The sequence below is a fragment of the Cynoglossus semilaevis genome, unplaced genomic scaffold, assembly GCF_000523025.1.
Source record: "Cynoglossus semilaevis isolate Cse_v1.0 unplaced genomic scaffold, Cse_v1.0 scaffold1721, whole genome shotgun sequence".
Classification (NCBI taxonomy): Eukaryota; Metazoa; Chordata; class Actinopteri; order Pleuronectiformes; family Cynoglossidae; genus Cynoglossus; species Cynoglossus semilaevis.
Window position 1 is genome coordinate 239,197 of NW_007585111.1, and position 6,504 is coordinate 245,700.

Consider the following 6,504-nt stretch of genomic DNA (forward strand, 5'->3'; position numbering starts at 1 on the left):
TAGTACTACTGGGAGGGCTAACAATACACAAACAATTTTAGTTAAATGTATTTTTTTCCACATTAAAAAAAGTTATATATATATATTATACACACACACACACATATATATATATATAATTTATTTTGCTGCACTTCTTAACATTTTTATGTCTATGTTTCAGAGAACAGTCAAACAATCACATCAGCATTTTTATGTCCTGTGATTGGATGATAAAGGCTAACAAACCAAAACACATTTTAGATTATGTTCTTTTTTAACTCACAATGTCTGTCAGACACACACTGGAGGACATTATATTTGGGGGTTTTTATGCACAGATACATTTATGAGTGATTTGTAACTGTTTTGAAGGACAGAAAACACATGGATTTGTGTGTATTAAAGGATGATACATGTTCATCTGTGTCTGTGGTGAAAAGATACTTGAGGAAATGTTCTTATTGGAATTTCTTTTCTCTGGGTTCCACAGCAGTACTAAACCTGTTGTACTACATGCCTGTATACTATTTAGAGTTATTATAGCCATGATATTGTAATCATGGTAGAAAGAAGTGGACTCATTCAGGAGGGATATTACTGAAGGCTGGGGTGTGAAACTGAGCAGCTGCTACTGCAATGGAGCTAATAAAAACGTCTGCATAAAACAACATGAATCATCCTCACACACCTCACCAACACGTACTCAATACGTAGTAACACCAGTACACAACATACAACAACATCAACATTCTGCTGTGGACACTAATCTGTTCTAGTATGTAGAAAACAAAATACTTATTCAAAGTCAAAACAAAACATGTCTCTGAAATCTCAAGGCTGTAACAGCAACAGTTTGATGAAATACGATGTTCTCTGCCAACACTCTGTCCTGAATTTCCAAGTTTTATTGCAGTGCTTCCAAAATTCATGTCAACAACATCGACTAAAACATGTGCAGCTGGCACAAGCACAGGATCGTTGAGTAGAATACACACAAATCAATATTTTCAACAGTGTCGTGACGTAAGGCTCAGTGATTCAACTGAGACCCGTTCAAGGCCCGCGTACTAATAAAAACACATACAAATATAAAATAATTAGATTTTCTTCTTGAATTAAAGGAGATTTACTTTAAATATTTTTAGAACTCTGTGGCAGTTGCTGGTCTGTGACTCAATTATTTTCATATGAATTCTGTTCTGGGTTTCTTCCCTCCTGTTAAAGAATAGCACAATCTTCTGTAGTTTTAAAGTCAAATTGTTAGGCAAAATACTGGCGCAGATTTGATTCTTACTAATACTGCTAGTATTAAGGTAAGCTACCTTACAACGTCAGCAATTGCTTCCTTTTCCCTTCATCCCCTAAATTTAAAATAAATACTCTGTTAAAGCAATAAACAATCTTCCTGGTAATGCAGTGATGTTGACACTGTATTACCTGTTTGTATTTTGAACTGAGTATTTTTTACTGTCTCACTGACAACATCAAAACACAAGGTGAATTTCTGTTCTTTCCTCCTGTTGTTTTCTCTAAATCTTTTAAGAGAAAGTTTCTGATGTAACAAGAGTTGAAATTCTCTGTCTAATATTGTGTATTTACTAATAAAACCTTACATCCTAACTTTGTTGAGAAGTAAATAACCGAAGGAGACCATAAAAACTCAGTAAATCATTAAATAAGTGGAGTGGTTAGAGATAAAGAGGCAGAGAGAGCGGGGGGAGGGGCAGTGACCCTGGTGGCTCTGCCCTCCTTTCATCATGACCACCAGAGCCCATCAATCACAGCTAACCAGCGTTAGTTGGTGTGTTTCTTTACTGTTGATAGGTGAACAGAGAGGAGGAGGGAGAGCAGCAGTGACACAAAGAATAAAAAGGAGAAATGTGTGTTTCTGCACTCCGCTGTCATGTTTACAACATCAATATATTTTAAATGTAAACGCTGCGGAGAAAAAGCAGGTAATAAATGGATTCCCTCCTGGAAGGGATCAAAATGTCATATCCCTGAAACCGCCTCAGGAGGAAAGAAGTTAACAAACTCATCCATCTCAGCTTTTGCATATAGAGCTGTAATTTAGCCACATGAGAAGTCAAGTTTCAGATAAACAGGATGAAAGAGTGATTTAGACATCTGTGAGCAACCAAACGGACTCAGGGACGCTTTTGATTCATGGCAGGATGTTTGAAGGAACATTTTTGCCAAGAACCGTGCAATCTGAGTAACAGAATGTTCCATAATCAAAAGCATTCAGCTCGCATGGTGTACATTATCCTCTGGTAGTAATGGGGGCCGGGGGGGGGCAAGGGGTCGAGCTTGGTCATTTACAACCTCAAGCTCTCCCTGCTTCACCTAAATACACCGCTCTGTTCATGCAAACAAAGAAATGTTTACACACGAGGAGGAAGGAGATTCGGAAACATGCTCAGTTGATGGAAACTGGATAAAACTGCAGCGTTGAAAGACATGCAGTGTTGACAACCTGTTCCCTGTGCACTGATCCTGACCCTGGTAATAATTTGCAGGCTCGCTGGCTGCATTTACCATCAGCTTTCTGGGTTTAGTTGCTGACACAGCATGGAGAAAGTGATGGAAAGAATCGTACGTACGGAGAAGGACGGTGCGTTCAAGGACCCTGTGTGAAGCTCCACCACTTGGGGTACGATACCTGTTGAGAGGGAAAAAATAATGCAATCTCCTCAGGGCTGAACTGCCTGGAGGCAGGAAGTCATGTGATGCTGAAAACTTCAGCCCATTAGAGGCTGCAGTGGACTGAACACTGAAGTAACCACGAAGGTTTATCCTGATTCATTTGCAGGCAACCCAGGAGCATAAACTGTGGGGCTAATGGAGACTCTTTCAGTACTACATCAACACATAATTAAGAAGGACCAATACCCAACATGTACTACACAATGAAATGGTTAAAAGGCATAGTAGTAGAAGTCAACACACCGACAGGCCTGTCTTAGGACGCCATGAAGGTCAGCTGGTATGAAGCTATCCTAAATCACTGTGAAGGCGGCTGCTGCTGCTGGGACTCTGAGTTAAGAGTCAAGTCTTAATCAGTTTTTAGTCCACATTCCAGCCAATCCCAGTCTTCCGCTGAAAATCTCCACCAATCATCTCTTGGATGTAGTATTCACAAACTGTTTCTCCTTCCCTCTGATGCAGTCGTCCCAATAGATAACCTTTAAAGACAAACACAGACCAGGTGAAAATACGACTGTAAATGTAAATAATATGTAAATAATAAAAGTCAAGTGCATTAGTCCAAAGCAAACTCTACTGAGTTTTGTACATCCTTTCTATGATTTTTTTTTCCATTAAACCTGAAAGATGAAAAGCGACCTGTGAAGATAGAAGCTCTTTCAAAACAACCTCGGTGTTTCCAGGCCAGTCTCTCTCTGTCTCCAGCTCATGTTTTTCCTTGTAGTCTTTTTCCACCAAAATTGACACACAATTATTTATTAGCGCACTTTGTGAAAAGCAGCACAAGCACCTCATATTTCATACTTTCTGAATATTTGGGTATATGAATAGATAATCTGTCTTTCTTCTGTTTTGGACAGACCCATCACTATTCACATCCGACGTCAATATTTCAACAGCCCAGGACCAAATGTTCAAATGAGTTGCCAAAGGCTTATGTTTTATGAAAATTGCTTTTCCATAATTCACAACTTTCCCCTCTGTGTCTCTTCGGACTTACCTGTTCCCCGGCTTGAGCCCCGGAAAGTTGTGGAAAAATGTGCACAGCGTGAGGTGATGGAAACACTGTCACAGCTGCTGACATCACTGAGGCAAACAGGTCCATCAGTGGTGTGTTTGGATCTGTAGCTGCAGGTCTCAGGTCTGAGCCTGTGGATGACAAATCTACTGTAAGAGCTTCCACCTGTAGGAGGTGTGACAGAGCTGCAGTGATTGGATATCATTTCTTCTGCTGTTTGGCCCTGCAGTGTGAGGCTCAGTCAAACAGGTGGACAACAGTGCTGTAGCAGCACGGCTGTGTATTCAAACAGAACTGTCCCGTACAAACACATACTGTAACCAACTTTTTGTAACCAACTGATTACAAGTGTGTGGATGGTTACCATGGTAACGCAGAGCAGAACAAAGTCCAACCATGGACCCAAGCACTGCTCACTCCAGTCAGACAGTTGCTTCCGGCAATCTTCCATTAACCAGCAGTTAGCACAGACGAGCCTCACTCGGAAGTTAGGAGCCATCTATTTCAAGTCTTCTCTCCAGGAATACTACGGTTTTCCAGAATACTACAGTAGCAGTGAAGACAGGAAGTTAAACAGAGCGATGAATAGTGTCGTCTTTGTAAAGTCAAAATCAATGACGATAACTCTCAGAAAAGATTCACACAAACGCACACGAGGCAGAGACACACTGTGAGAATAGAGCAGGCATAGGCAAACTAAGGCCCGGGGGCTGGATGCGGCCCGTTCAGCTTTTTAATCCGGTCTGCCAAACTTTTCCAAATTATATAATTTATTTATTATCATTATACATCTGACTTTCCCTGCAATACCCACATTTCCCCAATAGATGCCGTAGAAAATTTTAGCCTTTATGCATGACTTTTACACGTCATTTATCTTCGTTCACAGGGAGGTTCCATCTATCTGCTCCTGACCCAGCCCCCCTGTTCAATTTTAAGACCCATTTATTTTTAGTTTTCAAATGCTCTTCCGGGTGAAAAAAACCCTAAAAAATATGTTATTAGTTTCTAATTAAGTTTAGTTAGGATTTTCGTTTTCTCTTTTTCTCTGCAACATATAAAACATTACAAACTGATTCAAATCCAACACCTGAGGAAAATATTTGTCTGAACTTGTGGATCAAACCCTGGAGCCTGTGATGAGACAAAGGCTTTTAGAGTGGGCTGCTCTGGGTCATTCTTCCTCTTGACCTTAGCGTCTTGACCCAACCTCTCGTTGACCTCTTTATCTTTTAGTTTGGCTTCCTGACTAGTGTTTACTCTGCTCTGCTGGTCACTAATGAAAGGCAGCTTCTAAGTGGTCACTGACGTCTCCTGCATTAGCTTTGTTCACATGCAGCCAGACTTCTGACTCTGTGGGGTCATGTGGTCTCTCACTTAATGCACAAATATGTTTCAAACAACTGAGCTGCGTGTTGAAATGAACCTTAACTACACTTCACACACCAAGTACTGGAAAAACACACAATTTGAAGAGTGTGTGTGTTTAAATATGCAGGGCCAGCAATTTTCATGAAGGGCATTTTATTTTAGGGTCTGGACAAAAAAAAGTGTTAATAGTAGCTCAGTGGTTTTGCATAAAACTGAAGAGACGCATTCAAAGTAGAGGAGGAAAGAAAAAGCTCTGGTAGAAATTCCATTCATTTCTTATGAAAGAATGCATCATTTAATCAACCAATCAGTAGTGTGATGGTGTGAAAATCAACAAATGGCAGCAGACAGAATCACTAAAGAAGTAACAAGTTACATCTGGGACATCTGTGCTTCACCTTTTGCCAAAAGCGACATTTAAAAAAAACAACAAAAACAAAAACAGCATTAAACACTCACTTCCTGAAGTCTCAAGAACACAACGACAAACTCAATGTACAACAAACGGTGAGCAAAGAGGTTAGAGCTCTTACCTTATAATTCTATACTATAATTCCTACAATTGAGTTGAGTTCCACAGTAAAACAAGTCAAGAAAATATAATAGAAAATATAATACATATATAAAAAAGGTGTCATTATTTGGAAAGTAATATACCTCAATTAAACATGATTAATCACGATGAATTACAATGTGATTAATCATGTTTTTTATTGTGATTAACCCACAACTACCCTGTCCATTGTCCTAGTTAGAATATAAAAGAAAGAAATAGAATCTGTTGGATATGGATAAGGATAAAAATACAAACAATAGAGAAAATGAACTGTTAATGAATTAATTGAGTTTCCAGACAGTCATTTACTTTGAGTTATTTAATGTGTCAGAAATGACGGTTGCCACCCAGTGTTTCATATTGTAAATATGCAGTAATAGTTTATATTTAGCCACAGCCATGGTGTTAATATTGAATTGGTGTAATCAGTGGTCGTCAACCACAGCTTTTATTATGATACTGTGTGTGTGTGTGTGTGTGTGTGTGTGTGTGTGTGAGAGAGAGAGAGAGAGAGAGTGCCAGCTTGTAGTTTATGCAAGATGCTGTGCCTGCTGGAGTGGACATGATGTGTAACAGGTGTGAGTCTGTGAGGAGGACAGTCCCACACAGCTGTCCCCGTGGATTCAGGTCATGTCCTCTCCATCTGCCTCCACACCACCAAACTAAATCTATACGTAGGCCTGCGTGTGTGTGTGTGTGTGTGTGTGAGTCGGTGTGTCACTGCAGCCCCATGTCGTCAACCTTCCATAACGCACCTCCCCTTGATTCTGCACTAATCTCTTCCTCAGGTTCCCAGGACTCCTGCACCTGTGTGGGTTTGGACATGTGTCCATTTCAGAGTTTTTAATCCTTCACTCTGACCGCCGTCCTT

General features: G+C 40.1%; 1 long non-coding RNA gene across 1 annotated transcript; it reads right to left on the reverse strand.

Annotated features, from left to right (window-relative positions):
• Nucleotides 1–1,883: 1,883 nt before the first annotated feature.
• Nucleotides 1,884–4,514, reverse strand: LOC112486543 (uncharacterized). The gene is made up of 2 exons (XR_003048997.1): nucleotides 3,689–4,514; nucleotides 1,884–3,167 (listed from the first exon to the last, which is right to left on the reverse strand). It is a non-coding gene; the product is annotated as an uncharacterized LOC112486543 (long non-coding RNA).
• Between the last annotated feature and the right edge of the window lie 1,990 nt (nucleotides 4,515–6,504).